Source organism: Agelaius tricolor, unplaced genomic scaffold, assembly GCF_023055355.1.
Source record: "Agelaius tricolor isolate 1412-34295 unplaced genomic scaffold, bAgeTri1.0.p SCAF_2, whole genome shotgun sequence".
Classification (NCBI taxonomy): domain Eukaryota; kingdom Metazoa; phylum Chordata; class Aves; order Passeriformes; family Icteridae; genus Agelaius; species Agelaius tricolor.
This window is the reverse complement of record NW_027269262.1, coordinates 51,954,066-51,974,506: the sequence shown is the minus strand read 5'-3', so window position 1 is coordinate 51,974,506 and position 20,441 is coordinate 51,954,066. Positions and strand designations below refer to the sequence as shown.

The following is a 20,441-nucleotide window of genomic DNA, read 5'->3' as shown; positions in this document are numbered from 1 at the left end:
CCAGCCTAAGCTGGGAGAATTCATCTGGGGGAGTTGGCATTGTATAGCTGGTTTTGTTCAGGTGCATCACATAAACTGTCCATACTGTACCTTTGCTAGCTGAGAGACAAAGAAACTGCCCTGTTTAGCAGATCCTTTTCCCCACATCCTAAACAACCCTGAATCTACACTTTTCAGGAGCTGGCACTCATTTTTTACTGATTTCACAGTATCCTAACAAAAAGCAGTTTTCTTGAATAGGATTATGATGGAAGTCTTAGAGAGAAATCACGGATGGTATTCTCCAGAGACTTTCATGCCTTCAGGCTGCTTTAGGCAGTTTTTCTCTCTAGGCAAAGTTGATTTTTGAGAAAAAAATCTATCATACAGTAATCTCCTGCACTGGGATCAAAGTGCCCTTTGTCCTTACAGCAAAGCAGGCTGATACGTAGGTAACATTCTACACACACTTTGCCTGCACGTAAAATTCAGTGCAAGGTGCCCACCAGTAACAAACTATGCTCCAATCTAATGCTTGGGGGTTGTATTCAGATCTTGGAAAGTTAAATGCTGCTCCTAGATCTGTGCAACAACATATTACCTCATAATTTTGTTCTCATTATTAATGAATATTTCTCTGAAGCAATGAAGATTTGTATGTCTGGAAGAGAAATGATCTATATTCTAGGGCAAGTAGGCTGTCCTGTGTTTTGCTGTCAGCTATTCTGCAAGGAGATAACGCCAAGGAGTTAATTATATTGGCACTTGGCTGCATGAGAAATTGCTCTCCTATGGGACAATTACTTAAGAAATAATGATTTTCTTCTAGGTTTTCTTGCAAAGTAGCAGTTTCTGAAAAATCATGTCTACAGGGATAGTACATTTCAGCTGTCCATATTATTTTGTTTCCCTCTTTCATAACATTGATTGACCTTTTGGCAGCTGCTACTTAGAGTGAATAATGAGCATGAAAAATTCTAACCCCAATATGATTTTTATCTCAATGTCCTTCCTTTGCTGTTTTTTTCAACTCTCAACATAACCCAGACAGGGATTCTTTGACTACTAGCAGGGACACCAGTTTGAGTGGAAAATTAGATTTTGTGTGTTTGTGAATCTCCTTTCACACATTTTGCACACAACTAGATCCTTTCTGTAAGTTCTAAGATACAGGTGGACTCAGTGAGATTGCAAAAAAAGAGTATCTACTACATCTCATCTCTGATCATGAAGCATCCAGAATTTATACTGAATTCTATTAAAATCCATGCAGACCTAATTTACAATTGCTATAGCCTAGTGAAAGCAATGCTAGGTTGTTCTTCCCACTTCCATTGTCAGCCTCAACCTAGTATCGCAATGTGGTAATATTTTCCATAAAATGCATGTGAACGATCAGGGATTTGGAACAGCTGGTGGAGAAGGATGGTTCTCCCTTGGCAGAGAATCAAAACATAATTGTGGGAGGGAAAAGGAGAAGGAGGATGGATAACTGCTGAGCATCCAGCAGGTGCTGATTGACTGTTGTCTGTCTGTTGTTAAATGTTCTTAAACATTTTCTGTGCAACGGGATTCTGAAACTTATATACTGAATAGCTTATCCCAGATACACAATAAGAGAAGGTGAAATGAAAAGAGGCTGAGCTCTGAAATGTAAGTGGCACTGGCAAACTCTAGACCTTCTGAAGGAGGTGGAAGCTGCTACGAGGAGCTGGAAAGAGGGCAGCTCCCAGAGACTGCTAGCAGGGCACATGCCCCAGGAAATGTGGTGCAACACAGAGCCTTAGCACAGAGCAGTAGCATAAATGCCCTTTTGTGCAAAAAGAGTAAACTGAGTTACTGAAAACTCAACAGAAAGAGATATCTAGGAATCCTGGTGTGTAAGTAGCTGCAGGGTAACACAGCTAAAACAGAGATAGTATGAGGCTATATAGTGCAAGCATCTGGGGTCTAGGGGACTCCAGAAACCCAGAAGAAGGAGTGGTCACCCAGAACACAGGGTTATTAGGGTGTTGAAGAAGAGAACAGCCAAGAGTCCCTGGTGTACCCAGTAACCTCAGCTTTATGGAAGCCAACAAGTGTGAGACCCCCAGTTATGGAAAAATTTAGATAATCTTCAAATATTTGAATGCTTTGAGGCTTATCTGAATTCCAAATCAATTGAAGTTCATCTCTGAAGAATTAGGATTAATGCTTATTTCTAATGAAAGTGTGTTCCCTGTTTGAAAGCATTAGAGTGTTCAGGTCAAGAGCAAACATGTCCTATGGCTAATACTCTTGTTTATGTCAAGGATTTTTCCCACTATGCTATGGTATTTTTCTCTCTCTTCTGTGTAGTTTCACACACTTAGGCTTGTTTTACACAGATAATCTCCTTATTCTCTGCAGCATTCCCTTCTATTTGACTTCATTTAGAAAGCCAACTGCTTCCACATAGCAGTATGCTCAGACAGGCTGGAATACTTTGACCATAAAAACCTGTAAGCTTCTCCTGTGACATTGGAATGAAAGGCCCTGATAGATGATAAGCCATTCAGTAATCTGGATAGAATTCCCAAACTCCCTGTTTGAAGAATTAATGAATTCCTGGGCTCTGAAAAAATCCTTTCTATAATATAGAGACCTAAATGTGACACCTTTTTTCACTTCTCTGGAATAATATGCCATAGGGACTTACAGGAAAAGACCTGAGATTTACCTCTCAAAGGAGTTCACCTAAATTTTCTAGGTGAAAAAAGAGTCAAGAACTTTGTGAGTTTTACTTCAGGTGTCTGTCAGCTCAGTTGCTTCTGGCACATAAGGAGAGTGCTCAATGCAGTAACTGCTTGAAGCCAGTGAGAAATCTTCTGTTGCTTTCACTATTTGCTAATTATATAACATTCCCCCTCTCTGCAAAGCCAGGGATAATGCTTTTCTAATTAATAAATGTGCTCAGGGAAGTTCATGTTTGAGCTTGAATTTCAATCTGTAAAGAATGGTATTAAAAATTGTGGCATTCCAGGTATGTGTGGTGTTTGCATGTTTATCAGCCTTTTCCATTTTAATTTTTGCTGAGGAGTATGTCTGTATTTTGAGTTTTAATGGTCATTATCAGATTTTCACAGGACTAACACCGCCCATTTATTTGGAAGTAAGGAAACATTACTGATCTTATGCAGAAAAATAAGAAAAACATCCTTATTTTGTATCTTAAATCAAATCTAGTTACTTCAAAAATGAGGAGTTGGATAGTGTTAGCAAACAATTTTGAAGACAGATGGGTTGGGCTGGTCTTGAGGTATAAAATCATAGGTTTTTTTATAATTTCCAAGGTTGTGTCTGAGGAGCATCCTGGGATATAGCTCAAAGTCCAAAAAGGAGACATAAATAGATGATTCTTACTTTAGGGCATTTGTAATGTATGAATTCACCTGGCACCTGCTCATCTCAGCAGGCTCTGAAGCATTTAAACTCCAAGGTCAGTGGGCACTTATTATTACTTCTTCATTAGCTACCCCTATAGGTCTTGTGATCTCTCAAAAGCAAACTTCTGTTATTCAACTTTAATATGTACTCATGTCTACATACTGATCTATCAGTCTAGACAAGTGATTTAAAAAATAAAAAAACTAATTCAGTTTATGCACAGAGCTAACTGAATATCCTTGTGCTAGAATTAATATTTCCTGTGTTTTAAAGATGCTGGAACTTGCCATGAGATCAATGTTTTTAAAGGTCAATCTATTTATTAGTAAAATTATTAGGTGGTTTATATTTTAAATTTAGCTTTTGTGCCATTCTTACAGGAAGCCATGCACAATAAATCTACAGCATGATGCAAATGTTCCAATAGCAAAAAGAAACCTTAACACAGGTCACTATTTTCCTGGGGTCTTGGCTAGGCTATTTTGGGAGTGTATTATATTTTTAAGTGAATTTCTATCAATTATCCATTTGTTCTCAGTGGACTGCAGATATCAAAAGATTAATTAGACCACACATGACAATCAAAATCTTCCTCTAGCAATAATGACCAAAAGAGGTTCTGTAGGGTTAAACTATAATCTTTTCTAAGGTTATATATATTTGCTAAGCTATTGCAGCTATGTACTTTTTTCATCATCTTGCTGTTTAAGATTGTAAAATGCTGAGTCTAGGGCACTTCATTCTGATACCTAAATACAAATAGGTGTGAGGAAATGCCTGTTTTTCCATCATGCAGGGCCACCTGAGCAGGGTCTTGAAAAGCTTCTGCAAATTTGCACAGGGCCAAATTAGCCATTGGTTAATGTCTTTTGAATTACTCAAGTCTCTGTTTAGCGGAGATCATTGTAGATACAGACAGATCACCACATGGACTCACAAGGATGCATCTTCCATGTGAACTATGGCTGGTGTGCCTGTGGGTGCCTTTGCACTCTGTCATGTGCCCTGGCCCACCCAGACCACATCTCCCTCCTGTCCATCTGTCCCACCTTGTAATAAGAACCCCATCTGCCCTGCAATAAAATGCCCCGGGCATGTTGTTGAGTGGGAAGTTACCAAGTGACAGTGACAGTGACACATTTATGCCTTTCTTTTTATTAATTGAACTGGTGCCTGCTTCCTGCCAAAAGCTCTGCTGAAATGCTATACTAATCATTTTATCTCATAAACAGAGTTCCTGTATCCACCACAGGCTTCACCCAACTTTGGCATCAGCTTCCAAGCATATTTACCAGTGTCACAGTGACAAAACCCAATGAGTGCCTCATGAAAATGGATCTGAGAGGAAACAGCCTTGTATCCTGTAAGGGATAAAAAGAAAAAGGTATTTCAAAAGATAAGGGACAGAACAGATCATGACCCTATGTACAATGCATTAATAACATCTGTCTTTCCTTCTTTATTTATTTTTTTTTTTCTTTTTGTTTTTCTTCAGATTTTAAAGACAAGAATAGAGTATACTACAGCATTTCTGGGAGAAAAGCCCAAGGGCTAGACACTTTTGTAATGTGGAACCAGCAAAAGAAAAGCTGTTTTAGACAAGCCACTGGTCATAGTGTTTTTAGCTTTCTGAGCCAAAAGTTCTTGCTGGTTCTGCCTGTAGCAGATGTGAAGCTAGCTCTGTGACACAGGTAAGAAATACTGGGTGAAGGCATACTAAACCAAACAGGAGTATCTTTGGGGTAGTGCTTCTCAGCATGTTACCCATACACTGAGCTGTACAGACAAAAATGATTCACACACTTTGAAATGCAGTGGAGTACATGAGTCAACAGGAGATTAACTGGCTGTTATTCCTTGGTATATTGTAAAGGAAAAATCTTGCTTGTGTATGTAAATTCACAAACTCTTCAGAGTCCTTTCTGCACAAACTCCTGTGTGCCTTACATAGTGGCAAACACAGGTTGCTGCTTAAATGGATGGACAAAGGCATCGTGTGTATACTTTTCCATGATTAAGCCTCTGTGGTTATATCCCCCTTTACCTACTGCCTGCCAAGCTGGGGGACTGAATTCCAGTCATGTAACAGATACATGCTCAGGTTTATAGAGTGCAAGCTTGTGAATAAGTCAATGCAACACTTGCCGCAGATAAAAATAGCAATTTCTTTTCTCACTATCTCTGAACTAGGTTCAGAACACCTCCTGTACCAGAAAAATAAAATAAATATCAGCTGAGCCTACAACTTAGCTGTATCTATGACTATTGTGCCACTGTTCTAGACCTACAGTCACAGCTGTTATAGAATCTGCTTTTTGCAGTTAAAGTGCATTTTATCCCTGCCTTGTGTTTGTGTATATTCTTTCTGGGGGGCCTTTAGCTTCTCTTTCTTGGCCTGCAGAGCATATAGGCCCCCACATACCACTGCTGAGAAACTGTTCAGTGTCTGGACTGTTCGCAAATTTTTCTGCCTTTGTCAATAATTGTAGCAAAGCAGAGGCTGTTGTGTCTTTAAGACAAACTCAAGCAGAACAATCACCACCTTATCCAACAGACCTTTATGTGTCATGCAGTTTGTAGTGTCCAGGGGGTCCAGCAGCTGGCTTACAGCAGCCAGTTATGTCCCTGCTAGAGTTAGGAAAAATTATTATTGCCTGTACTCAGGTCCAAGTGGGAGGAAGTTTGAGTTTCTGACTCCCAACATCTTGCTTTACAAACCTGGAGTTCACATAGTGATTTTAAGCATTTTGAAAAAACCCCACTCCGCAAGGGGAGTGATCCACAGTGCTGGATGAGGATGGAGCTATCGGGGAATTATTCTCACTCTTCACTCTCATGAGGTGTGGAGGTCAAGTATGAATTGTCATTGCTGTACTGCCCTTCCAGCAGTAGTTCCCAGATCAGACCACTCCTGTTCCTTGTATCCCAGCCTTCATGCAGAGTTCATTTGGGAGCCACATCTGATCCTGGGGGCCAGGCAGTGCCCTCTCTGTTTGTAGGGCAACACTACGGTCCCTTCACTGCTACACAATGCAGTGCACAGCATCCCATGTCTTCCTGAAAGTGCATCACAGCCCATAATATTGGAGCCACTGGAAACCAGCTTAGGGAAATATGTACTGGTAAACTAAATTCGTTTAATCCCCTTCATCTCTCTGATTTTCTCCTCTAAGAGTGAGTCAAAAGAATTTTAATCCCTCTCATGTAGGCCAGAGAAGGCATCAAGGCCAGCAGCTTGTCCACACCTAGCAGAACTGTTGCCACACTTTATGTTCTCATTCTGCCTTAACAAACTCTCAAGTATGGCCAAATAGACAAGTCCTTAGAATTGCTTGGATGCTTCAAAAAGCTTTGAAAGGTCAGATCAAAATCCTTACCCACTCTTGCTAACTAGTATTCTCACTCAATAGAGGACAAAAGACTCATGCACTCTGAATGACTTTCTTTATTCTGCTCTCCTTCCTGCAATTTAAAAGATTCCCTCTGTCCTCAGTATTGGACTTCACAACACTGTTGGCTACTGCTTTGTACTAATGATTTCCAATGAGCTTGACATCATTAGCTATTGGGCTCCTGGTGGCAAGGAAAAAGTAAAAAAGTAAATTTTAGCTTTTTCTTTAAAGATGATACTCAGCAAATAGGTGCTTTAGTCTTTGAAAAATGATGAAAGAAGCATAGCTTGAAGTGGGAAAAACCAGCAAATAACTCCAGCTCACTACTATTATCTGGGGGATATTTGACTCTAGACAGAACTGTAGGTCTTTTATTAGTATCAGCTTGATGAGTCTATTGAAGTTTCTCCACAAAGTACAGAAAGTCACATGAAAAGAGGAACACATACTAATTTTGCTCTTTCTTTGTGTCATTATGTGAGGAAGGCTGCAAATAGCAGAAGAGTGTAATTGCTAGTCACACTCCTTTCTGTTGAGCAATTTGTCTTTTTTTTTTACACCCAGGGTTGCCATGCAGAAGTTGGGGAGATCTCCGTGCAGGAAAGCACTGAGTTATACATGGCTTATGAAACTCTTTACCTCCTCTGCCTGAATTGCAAGCAAAACTGTATGCTCATACATCCAGCTGGCTTGTTGATGGTGGATTTATTTCCTGCACAAGTCCATGAGTGCTCTCATAATATCTACCAGCACAGGTGTAATTGCCTTGAGAAACCACCCCTGGGCTCTTTTGAAGGGCAGAACTCTTCTGGCTGTTCCTTGCACACAGCCACCCAAAACAGCACAGAAGAGGTAACAGAGTGCCCTATTCTGCTCCTCCTCTTTTCCTGCTGGCCAGCTCTTTCCTGAGGGGACACAGTCCTGCAGCCCATGGCAGGGTACCCAGCAGCCAAGGAGCTCTGCAGGCTCCTTGGACAGACCCCTGCCACTGTGTTTTGTTTGGTCAGGAATGAAGAGCTCCAGCAATCTGGAGCAGAGCCATGTTGTGGTACAAAGAGCTTCTTTTAAACAGGGTGCATGGGTCTGCATAGGCAGGTCTTGGCTGCTCAGTTTCAGAGCAAAACACTACTGTAAAAACAAAACAAACAAAAAAAAGCCATGTCCTTGGCTGAAGATAAACCCAGCAAAGCAAATTCAATCCCTTTAAAATGTAAATATTAATTTAAACTTTCATTCTAACAGCACCCTTGGGTCTGTTGCCCTTTGGCTGGAATACCTCCCCTCTCTCCTCTGCTGCTGGGCAGCACGACTGGGATGGAAGCCCATCCTTTCCACAGTACAGGGAATAAATTGCTCAAGGTGGGAGGAAGCTGTCCTTGTAGAAGTCTTGTCTCTGGAGATCATGACATGTGCAAAGGAAAAGGCATCCGAGCTGGACTATGGGAAGATTCTGCTGAATGCCAAGCAGGCCATGCAGTCTCACCAGGCACTCCAAGATGTGGCTGAGCCTGGTTTTTAGGCAGCTTTTAGCATGTCTTTGAGCTGTCTCTCTGTCCCAGACTCACAGCAGCACTGCAAAAGATGATGCCTTATCTGACTGCTCAACTCTGTAGGCAAGAAGCACAAGAAAAGAAAAAAAGGTGAGAAAAAGAAGGAAAGAAAAGGTAAGAAGAAGATGGAAAGAAGAGGCTGAGATAAAAAGAGCATGGTGGCAGGCACTTAAATTTACCTCTTTTCTGCTGTTTTTGAAAAGAACCAAACCTAAGAGAGACCTCAGGTATGCTGGCACTCTGTTGGGTGCAAAATGTCTCTCAAAGAAAGGACAATGAGTGGCTCTGGGTGGGGATCACTGCTAATGATTACCACCCTCCTGCATCTATCCTGAGCATCTCTATGACACTGCAGATATCCCAAAAATATGATGATTACTGTTTGACCCAGCAGTTAAGAATAATTTCCAGTGCAGCAGTTTTGGCCCAATGGTCCCTTCTTTCACATTCCCCCTACTGAAGATGTATGATTTTAATGGAGTTTGTGGACATGTGTGTCTGGATTAATCTTGTGTTTCTGTAAGTAAAATTCACTAATTCTTATAAACAATGCTATATGCCCAACTGAGCTGTTCTTCAGGCAACTTGAAATTCAAGTGTCTGTACTTATATTGTGCTGAAAGGTACAATTCCCAGTAGCTGGGAAACCTGTTGTGCCTGCTCAGACAGGGACCTTTTTTCATCTCTGCCCAGCAAAGACAGGAATTTTAAGTCAGCCTGGCTTTCCATCCTCAGTTTGTAATTCCGTTGCTAAGTGGCAATGAAAGAAGATTATCGGATCACAGATTAACAGAAACCTCTATTCAGTGCTCATGTGTAATTATTCATTTCACTTACTTATTTGAGAACTGAGCTTTAGCTTCTGTGCTCCTACCTCAGCCTCACCCCTTCAGAGATTTTTATCCTCAGGGTCTGATCAGGATTCTGATAAACTGGCCTTTCTTTTCCACACTTAGCCTCTGCACCCTGGGGTGGCTCTGCCTGCTCTCAGGGGGGGCCTCAGAAACCAAATTCCTACTCTGGTGTTTTGGAATTATTTATTTTGGGAGAAAGCAGGAAGAGTATATGAAATGGTTTAAAGAGTTCAGACCCGTCAGAGGTTACCCATTTGTTTCCTCCACTGATAAATTCCCTATTTTTTTTCTCTCTTTTCCAAGCTAATATGTTCCACTGTCTCAACAAAAGTGGCCAAGCAGCATCAAAAAGTGGAGGAAGACACTAGCCTGAGTGGCTGAGGTAATTATTAAATGTTAAGGGTGAGCCCGTGGCAGAAACTGTTTAGAGTGGGTTTTGAGGGAAACCCAGTGGAAAGAGCACAGAAAAATCAGGAAACAGCATATCTGGCTAATGTTGGAATGCAGACAGAAAGGGAAGGAGAAGTCTGGGAAGGAGATGTAGTTTGTCAGCTGTGAGAAGGGGGTAGTACACAGCACCCACATTCATAGTACAAGTGTGAGGGGCAAAGGCCTCCTTATGGAGGAAAATTTTTTGATTATTTTAAGTAGAAAAGCTGCACCAGGGAGAACCATGCAAGGAACAGGAGACGGAAGAAGGACAGAGCTGTGTGGGGCCCCATCTCTGTAAGTGAACAGGAGGAAAGAACAGGAACTAAGCATTTAACAGGAGCAGGGAAGGGGATGGTTGGAGGATTAATTGGCATAAATTCAAGTAAAAGGAAGAAATGGTATGGAAGGATGGTGAGAAACAAGAGATGCAAAAACAACAGAAGGGAAGGCTTTGTGCAGGGAGAGAAGATATGCTTTCAGGTGGTGATGGCCCCAGACTGTCATACAAATAAAACACAGAAGCAGAAAGCAGCAATGTATAGAAAAGCAAATCTTTGGCAGTTCAATATACCCACTTTACAGGGGACTGGTATTTTCAAAGTCTTATGCCCAAGTCTCCAAGGGAAGCAGCAACTCAAGAACAAACAAGGCTGAAATAATATTTTCTGAGTCAGCCTCTGTGTTTTCAACTGTAACTGACATTAAACATGTGCTGCCCCTATGCCTACTCAAGACTGGGTTTGCTGGACATCCTGTTTTACAGAGCTCTTTGCGAAGGTTTTTTGCTGTCAAATTTTAGAAGGAATGAATACACACTGTCCTTTTTTTTTCTGAACAGCTTGTGTAATTCTCCTGTCAGCCCACTCTGCTGTAGCTTTGCATGTAATTTCTCTTTGGAGGTAACTGTGCTGTTTCCAAGCAGGACACCTTTTCACTAAGATCATTTTTAGCTCAGCTACCTCAGGGTAGCTACTGCCTAGAGCAGTGGGTCAAAAAAATGGACCTCCTCTTGCTGGGATGAATCAGCTGTTCAAACACAGGGTAAACATTCCCTTTGTGGCTCCTACACCAGAACAGATTTTTCCCATGTGTATTATGGGTCTTCTTCAGACTCAAAGAGAATTGGCAAACTGCAGGAGGTGTTTGCTGCCCTTGAGGTTTCGGCACAGCGTCCCAGATGAGGACAGGATGTTACTTCCTTTCTTTCCTCATCCAAATAAATTATAATCTGAGACACAGTGTTTTTGAATTTCAGTCTGAAGAGGTAGCATTGACATCATCATGGTAGTGCCCATGGACCACTCCAGAAGTAAGGGCCTGGAAGAGCTTGCTGTGTGGAGATGGTGGAAACCAGAGAAATGAACAGGCAGATGAACCAGCTTGTACTTCTGAACAGTGATATATAGCTTGTGATTGCTGACCCCATGAGCAGCCCACTTTTGGAAAAAAAAAAAAAAAAAATTGTGAAGTACCTGGTAGGCCCCTTTCTTCTGAAGTCATTTGGAAGGAAGAAAAAATACTTTTCAAAAACAGAGAGCATTCCATTTCCATTCCTACAGACATCCTGCTGGTTTTGGGGTTAGTCATCTGCAGTCTAAACTCCAACTTTAACGAGAGTTATCAAACACTAAATTGCTTGTACCCATGAAAAATGAATTACTAGGACTATGTCAGCCTTGCTGTTTGCTAGAGTATTCAGTTATGACAGGATGACTAATTTATCCCTCACCTTGTAATTACAAATGTTCCCCTATAAGATTGATGTGATTAACAGACACTCCCATTGGAATGACACTTGCCTCTCATGCTAGGCTGAGCTCTGCTCAAAAGGAAAAGAAATTTCTGGATCCTCTCGTGTTGTCCCTGCCTATATGTTGAGGAAACTACCTAGAGAACCCTGATGAAGCAAACACAATAGTGCCTTCATGGCAAAAAGGGTCTAGTCTTGACCCTAGGTCAAGTTAATTTCCTCTTACAAACCTTCCAGAATGAGGTGGAAAAAGAAAGAAGCACTGATAAAGAAAAAACAGATTTCTCTGGAAAAACCATAAAGCATGAACAGAGAAAAGGGGTGGAAAACATTCCCTATTGCAAAGCACATAACAAGACTTTTCTTTTTCTGAGGCGATGAGGGGACATCCTGTGCTGTGTTGTGCAACATTTTTTAACAACCACTTCCTAATTTTTGCTGATTAAAAAAAAAAAATTCAACATCCATAACAGGTCCCTTTCTAAAGCTGTCACTGATAGATTGTTCCTTTTGACTTATAGTGATAGCCATACAGAAGCCACCACACAGTGACTGCACCACACTGTGCTGGGATGTTTTTTTGTCTCCTCCTGTAGCTTGACTCATCACCTGTATAAGCCCAGCACATCGGTAGTGCTATCTCAGGTTAAAACTACGCAAAGCTGAGAAGAAAAAGAGTGATGGAAATGGGGATGGAGACGTTGCTCTGGCATTACTTGATGATTTGAGTGCTGATCCCTCAGGGCACTGTTTGTTAGCTGCAGTTCTATTAATCAGGTTGTGTATTGTTTCTCTTTTCATTACAGCATGCATCTAAACTTCTGAAAGAAAAACGCTGTAAGGGAGTCCTAAGGGATTCATCTTCTGAGAGCAGGAATATGCTGATATGTTGCCAGAGAACATCTTATTTAAGAGATCAATGACAAAGCTGGAAAAAAAAGCCTTATTATTTGGAAGGGATTTGTCACCGACATGAAAGGAAGCACTAGGAGAGAGAGGTTGTCTCGCAGCCCAGGACCTAGTCCTGTGTTCCCATGGGCTTTACCGAGCCCAGCCGGTTCCAGCTCAGTGCCACTCATGATGTGTTTGTAACCAAACCAGAAACCTTTCAGGTGCAAGGCGGCCGGAGCGGTGTCACCGACAGTGGCGTGTGCTGTGGGGGCAGCTCTGCGGCCGCTCCGCTGCCGGTCCCTGCCAGAGGCCTCTGTGGCCCCTGGCTCCGCTGCCGCCGTGTCACCCTCCCGCAGCCCCGGCAGGCCGGGGACACGCGGTCACGGGCTGCCACCTGCTGGCCTCGGGCACTGCTCGCCTCCTCCTCACACCCCGGGGCGTTTTCCTCCAGTTCTAGGGAAAATACTTCTTCTTGCTGCTGTTTTTGTTGGTGGTTTTGCTTTGTGGCTTTGTTTCCGAGGCAGTGAGGCAGGAACTTTCCCACACAGAGGGAGGGCCGATGGAATGCTGGGGTGCACCAGGAAGAGTGTGGCCAGCAGGTTGAGGGAGGTGACCTTCCCCCTCTAGTCGGCCCTAAGGAGGCCACATCTGGAGTGCTGTGCTCAGTTCTGAGCTCCTCAGTACAAGAGAGACAAGGTGCCAGGGTCCAGTGAGGGTCACGAAGATGATTTGGGGTCTGGAGCATCTCTCTTGTGAGGGGAGACGTGAAACCTGGACCTGTTTAGTCTATCCACTGAAAGGGGATCTCGTTAATCCATATAAATATCTTAAAGACAGGTGTCAAGAGGATGGTGCCAGACCCTTTTCAGTGCCCAGACACAGGACAAGGAGTAATGGCCATAAACTAACACTTAAGATATTTCACCTCAACATGAGGAGGAACCTCTTTCCATTGAGGGTGGCAGAGCACTGGAACAGGTACCCAGGAAAGTCTCCCTCTCTGGAGATGTTCAAAACCCACTTGGACACATTCCTGTGTCACCTACCTTCCTGTCTAGGTGACCCTGCCTTGGCAGGGGGGTTGAAGCAAATGATCTTCAGAGATCCTTTACAACCCTAACAACGCTGTAATTCCATGAAGGAAAGATTTAATGGTTCTGCTTTGCGAAATGTGTTACGCCTTTGGTGCCTCCTGGAAAGCAGGTGGTCATCTGTTGGCAATAAAGATAACAAACCAATTCTTTTATTTTCTTTTCACTGACACCAGGAAAAATGTCAGCCATTCCTCTGTTGCTGTGATAAAGAACCTTATCTGTGGTGGCAGACAGAGCCAAGCATAATAAAAAAAATCCACCCCAAAAATAATTTTGTTACCAAAGTAAACAAAAAAATATATGCTGAAGGCAGCTTTCCATTTCCCTACCCTTTGAAAGCCTGGATTTCTTTTCTAATGCTCTGCAGAAAAACCTATTGCACTTAGATATTGTCAAACTCCAACTCCTCGAAACAAAAAACCACCCAATCTTCTGGATGAGTAGGCGGCACTTTGGAGTATTTCAATTCCTGTTGATCCTTTAATCTGGCTGTAGGGCAGAGCAGGAAAAGGTAGATGTTGGAGAGAAACAAAGAGGGGTTATCTGAGAGGCAGGGCCTTCCAAAGGAGGCTCTCTCTGAAATGAACCCTGGTGGTACTAACTGCTGATTTATTTGTGGTACAAATTCCTTCCAGTGCAGCAAGCATTCCTCACAGAGTATTTCTCCCTAACACACAGCAGATAATTTTGTGAACTCAGACTGAGCAGTATGTTCAGCACATTCTCTTCCAGAAACAATTTAAAAAGTAACAGCTTCTTTTCTTCTTTCACACAATATCATGATACATATTGTGTCACATTGTCCTTTTCTGCTAATCTCAAACTTCAGCTGATGCAGTAAGAGAGCCTCAAATTTTGTTTACAGCAAAACCTCACTGCTTGGAGGCTTTCTACCTCAAACTATTTTATTGCTCCTCAGACCAAGTCATATCAAGAATGTTTTTGTGCTATTCATGTGCTTCAAAAGTATTCTTCTTCTTTTGTCATAGGTCAGAATACCCCTTCTCAGTGAAAAACCTGAATAAGATATCTGAGAAATAATTGAAGACACTCTGGGACAGCATCATTTCTGCCCTTCCCTTTGGATTTTGCACTGTGGATGTGGTGCCCTGGCTCAGTCCCTTCCTTGCCCACCCCCATCCTGTTTGCTGACAGAACAATGTGAACAGCAGAAAAGGCCTCAACACTTTGCAAGTGCTGTTCAGCAATAACTAACACATCCCTGTGCTAGCAACACTGTTCTGGTCATAAATGAAAAGCAGCACTACAGGTGCTCTACAAAGAAAATTAATTCTATCCCAGCCAAAAGTAGTACAGTGGGATGCCAGACTGCACTAAAAATTATTAGTGTGATTTGTAGAGAGGGGATCACACTAAAGGGGTGAGATATTTGGAAAATGATACACTGAAATACATCTTATAAGTGTGTTAGTGGGTGTCTTGAAAGTTTATGATTTTTTTACCAGAATGTTCATTTAATTACCTCCTTCAAAAGACTTCCTTAATCCTTAAACAGCCAACTACACTTCTATACTGACATGGATTAATTTACAAGTCAAATTTTACTATGGCTGCTTTCCTAGCTCGTGTTACTGTGTTATTGTACTTGTACCTTTTAATTTGACACTGGTTTGCAGGAATTTTCTTGAATTTGAAAGTAGAACACAATGAAAAAGGCAGCTAAATTTTTTTTCTTATTTTGACCTTCTTTCAAAAAAAAATTATCCTGTTTGTCTCACAAGTATTTTGAACTAATCTTTTGGAGTAACACAAGCAGAGTGAGCAAGGAAATTTATCAGAGTTTATAATGATGGTTGACTCTATGCAAGTTGTAAGGGGTATTTTCATGTGAGAGAAGACCTTGTTCAGTTCCATTCTAACTTCCCTTTCTTTGGTAAGAGCATCCTCACTAACAACAAGGGTGCTGTAAGGTCACTCTGTTTGCACTTGCTTCACATGGTATCAAATATTTAAATGCTCATTAATTCAAAGAACAGGGGTGTGTGAGAATGACCCTTGTGCTCCTTGTTCAGGACATGTCCTTGAGATCTGTTACAGCTTGTTTACCTGCTGTAGTAGGGACTTCATCTGCCCCAGGTGACAGCCATTTATCCAAAATGCAGGAAGCTCAACTACTAACCAATTCCACTGCCACCACCTGGAAAGGGGTATTTGAAGCATTTTTTTAACCCATCTGACACAAAGTGTAATTTGCTTGCTTGCTTTAAGGGATGCCTGAAAAACCTCACAGAGAATCCTGACTGGTATGGTTTGGTTTGTTTGCATTAAGAAAAAATATTTTATTCTGGTCAGACAGAGTATAGGGAGCTCCAAGTTACCAGGACTATGAAAAATGAAATATTTGTACGGATTTGTATTTCATCTCTCCCACCTCATTTCCACAAAACCAAGGTAGAATGGATGACAAGGAAACTTTTTGTTAATAGATCTATTATTTTCACAGTACTTCTCTTGAGGTTCTGATTCAAAAAGGGTGGGAGAGGTTTCCTGTCTTTTCTGCTGTTGCAAAAATCAAGCTTGCTGTTACAGAAGTGTAACACATTTGATATTTATTTGATAAATAACAAAACAGGCACACAGGAAATCTGTCCTTCAGCACTAGCTGTGCCACTGACAGGTATGTGATAGATCAGGTGAGATGCATCACCTGGCAGATGCAATTTGGTTCCATCAGAAAGCTGATGCTGTAAGTACGTAATCCCTTCTAATTGGAAGCTCTGCTTTAAGGCTTATTTTCAAGAAAGAAGTAATTGGTAATACTCAGGGGATAATAACAATAGTAACAATAATGAAGTAAATCTGCCTTAGAGAGCTTTCTTATAAGGGAAAGAAATCTAGGGAAGCAAGGAAGGCACCAGCTTGACTTAAGTGAGTGGCAAGAGAAGGCGGAAAAAAACCCACCCAGCTGGGATGGAGGTTGTCCTGAGCTGTCACAGCTCTGCCCCTGGTACCCAGCTCAGGGTTTGTGCCCTCCTGCTGTGCCAGTGCCATGTCGCAGCCACTCAGCTACTCCCAGCAGCTCAGTGTATGCCACTATCCCATATCCCACAGCTTTTTGGGAGGCTGGATTCAAGGCCTGAGGGAGATCCATCAGCTGGTACCAGCACTGTCTGCTCAAATTCCTGCTCTCCCCCAGGGTTTAAACTTCAGCCACGCTCCAAAGATCTTGGGTAATCATTAGCCAGGGAATCAATGCTGTTTTTGCGTAATCATTGTGAGGTGATATCTCTGAGTTCTATTTGCTCTAGCAAATAACAGATAACAGATCTAAGAGAAATAGTCTGATGAAACACTTGAAACATAGGTCAGAAACCAGCTTGAAGGTGGGGTGGGAAGGCTATAAACCCTCCTGCTTCCCCAGCACCCATAGAACAAACTTTGCCATGTGGTTTTCCCCCAGCATGTCCACAGCACCTTCTGGATGCACTCCTAACATGGCTAAAGACACTTTCTGTTACATATTTCAAGGAAATGAGTTTCAGGGCAATTTTAAAACCAGTGCTATCACTCCATACACATCAGTATCTAACAGAAAATAATGAACTAAGCAGGGGAACATCTGCTCAGTGTGAATCCCTCTCTCCCTTGGCTTCCCTAACAAATACAAGATAATGTTAGAGGTTTGACCATTTGGCATATAAAAAAATTTGCTCAGAATCACATAAAAATACAATTTTCAGCTGTGAGCCCCACTGTCATGCCCCCTTTCATTATAGCCTCCGTGGCTCCACGAATGGGTCACTGTAAAAATGAGGCTAATTTCCCTACATACCAGCCCCACACAACAGGGAACAGATACCCAGCTCTGCATTTGATTTTTGGCTGCCAGGGTGCTGAGCAATATGACGTGGTGGGGAGACCTGACCACCTGAAGTGCTGGCTCCTGGGGTGAGGCCACAAGGAGAAACTGGGAGCTGGTGACTGCAAACCACTTTGTGTGGTTCAGGAGTCACACTGGCTACATTTGTGGAGTTGTTCCTTGGCAGCGACTCTCACTAGTCACACCAGAGGCATGGGCACTGGGCATGGCTTATTGGGCAATCAGGGCCCTGCCCCACATAATTTTTTTATTCAGTGATTGCTGTCTATGCAGGGAAAGCAGAACACCATTTCTCCTCATACAGTCATCTTAATCCATCATTTTGCCTCAGGTGAGTGCTGTCCTGTTACAACTTGACACCGAGCCCCTCCTGGATCATGCCAAAAGTCCTTGTCATCCAGTATCCCATCTTTGTAGCAGCAGCCACCCAAAGATGCCTGTGGAAGAAGGTTTTCCTAACAGGGCTCTCAGCTTTTCCCATGTCTGGAAGCAATTTTTGCATGCTTAGTAACTCCCAGTGCCTTGCTTCTCCATGCACGTGGGCCTTGGAAAGCTACCTTGAAACAGTGCAAACTCTATGTGCTTTGAAAGCCTGCATGAGCAGCAGGCAGAGGCCAACTTTTCTGCACATAAGGTAAGGACAGATGGCTGTCAATGCACTCTGAGCTCCCTGGAAGCTCAAAGGCCACCAGGAAGAAGGGGCCAGCAGAGGAGATAGCAGGCACCACCAGCTCCACCACTGCAGTGCACACTGAAGGAGGGATGCATTTTTGAGATGCCTCAAGGCCATAAACAGTTATCACTCTCCTAGGAAGAGCAGCTGATTTACTTAACTTTTTAAAAACTGACTTACTGCTGATAACCCTGACAAGCTTTAAACCTTTGATGGTGGACTATGGGCAAATTCCCAGGAAAGAATGGAGTCTGGAAAAGATTGTACTGTCTTGCAAAGTCTAACTTAGCTCCAACTAGATACTGAGGGATGACACAGAAATACTTCCTTGTGGGTATGCAGGACACAAGCTGCATCCTTGTTGTGGCAGGCTGGCTCAGACTCATGGAGTCCAACATACTTACCAAGATTCACAGGTAACATAAATCACAGAAAGCAGCATGGATCTAATCCCTGTCATGCTGGCATTTCAGCATAACTGTGCTCCATTATTGTTAGATAAGAAAATTACAGACTTTGCTTTCCTTTTGAAGTCACAACAAGGCATCTCTCACAAAGATAAGTGTCTGGGGCTAGTCCCTCTCTCGGGGTTATCTAGTAGTCAGATGGTAACCAGGAACTTCCATTAATTTGGGTCTGTACATTCCTCCCACCAGTCTCTATCGTTTACAAAACACAGCTCCATTAGAAGTGAGTGACTTAATCTGATGGATGTTCTGCCAGCATTAACACATGCTGATATGCTGATAGCAGCTGCAGCCTTGGTACAAGTCTAAGTCAAATAATGGAAACTCGCTTTTACCGAATCTATTCAAACAGACTCCTTACAAGCAGATCTGTGAAAGAAGTTTATACACAAACATTACACTCTTACCTCTTCTCCTGCATATTAACTACTGCGTGTTTTAATGTTATAAAACTGAGACTGTTCCAGACACATTGTCTGGAAGCACAAACTGATTTAAAGGTCTGACTCAAAGCCCAGTAAATTTACGGCGGGGATGCTGTTCTCTTGCATCAAGTTAGTACAGAATTTAGTGCACTTAACAACAAGGCAGAATTCACATTTTTGTCAGAATCTTTAAGTTATAGCAGGACACCAACGTTTTTACCTCTGCATCTTTCAGATGTTCCTTGAGGCTGTTTGGGAAATCTCAGTCCTCATTCTATCTTTAAACTCTTTATTTGCAGTAGGAAAACCAGTGTTTTCACTGGGCTAGCTATTTGAATGAAGAATTAAAAAATACAGTAGAGTTCTTTATTTTAAGATTGCATAAACCCACAAAGATACTCGATCAGAAAGTCAGAAGAGTGGTGACCACTTGGAACTGCAGCCTTGCTCAGAAATAAATATGTGTATTTTAAAAACATAGTGTAAGAGATAAATAACCAATAGGTCTGAGCAAGCAGGGAGTCTGATATGTTTGAAAATACGACTCCACTTAACATAATGGCCCAGCTGTCACAGTTGAGCATAGCCATGGTTCCCAGTTTATGTATTTATGTTTTTGAAGCAACTTTTACTATTAGTACAACTAAACACACTGAGAGCATTTCCAGTCAAAGGCAAAAGACATCAGTGGAAAACATAACACTGCAGCTGCAGGAAAACTCCAGGAGATGGAGACAACCCGAAAGTTCTGCAGGTCCATGGGCTTCGCAGTACCTTATGACCAACTTGTTGATTTTACAGGTATGAGACAGACACACTACCTATGCCTCATCTAAAATACTTCTACTCTGAGAAAACACAAGGAGTGTAAGGCATTTTTCCCTGTATAAAATTAACTTCAGAACGTTCCAAACAGCATACAAATATTTACATGTGCATATATATATATACATACTGCCAAACAGTGCAGTACTGTCTCTTGCTTTTACCACATAAACTTCAAGGAAAGCAAAGTAAGCTCAAATATTGCAGACCTAAAGGGAGCTTCCTGTTACCTTGTCACAGCCAAGGGAAGCTGTCATTACACAGCACTATACCAGCCACTTGAGCTCTGGTACTGAAACTAGTGGAACCTCACACACACAAGGCTGACTTCTAAGTCTGTGAGCTCCAGAACCAATTCCAAATACCAAATTGCACCCGTAAATCAGATCCTACAGATGTCCAAGGGCTATAAACTTTGCTGACAAAGCCACTGACTGAATCTCTGGCTCTAAGGCTAAGGTAAGCCTTGGCTGTTTCTCATAAGTTAAATAAAGTGAAGAACGTGCATGATGCAAATGCTTACTTGTCCATGTCAGTGTAGACCCACACCAAGTAATGGAACTTTTAGACTAAGGTAATGAAAATTGAAGTTCTCAGCTTTTTTGCAGATTGCTCTCTTTAACGGCTGTGGTAACATGCAAGTATTGATTGCTTAAGTTACAAATTCTGATAACCTGAAATTGTGACATCCCTTCAGGAGATCAACACACCACTGCTCTGAAGGCAGACTAGCTTTGGTGGCCTGGGCTTCTCAGAAAGATTTTTACAAGGTTCAGGAGGAGCTACCATGGCCCATAACACAATGGCAAACACACAATGAGAAACTGATTGCCCTCACAGGAGGACTTCAGATACACTCAATA

General features: G+C 42.2%; 1 long non-coding RNA gene across 2 annotated transcripts; it reads left to right on the top strand.

Moving 5' to 3' along the window:
* The first annotated feature begins 4,839 nt into the window (after nucleotides 1–4,839).
* Nucleotides 4,840–14,846, top strand: LOC139600693 (uncharacterized). Of its 2 annotated transcripts, none has more exons than XR_011682644.1 (3): nucleotides 4,840–5,075; nucleotides 9,484–9,562; nucleotides 14,337–14,846. It is a non-coding gene; the product is annotated as an uncharacterized lncRNA (long non-coding RNA). The 2 variants fall into 2 exon arrangements; XR_011682643.1 differs by lacking the exon at nucleotides 14,337–14,846 and adding an exon at nucleotides 10,868–11,500.
* The last annotated feature ends 5,595 nt before the right edge of the window (nucleotides 14,847–20,441 follow it).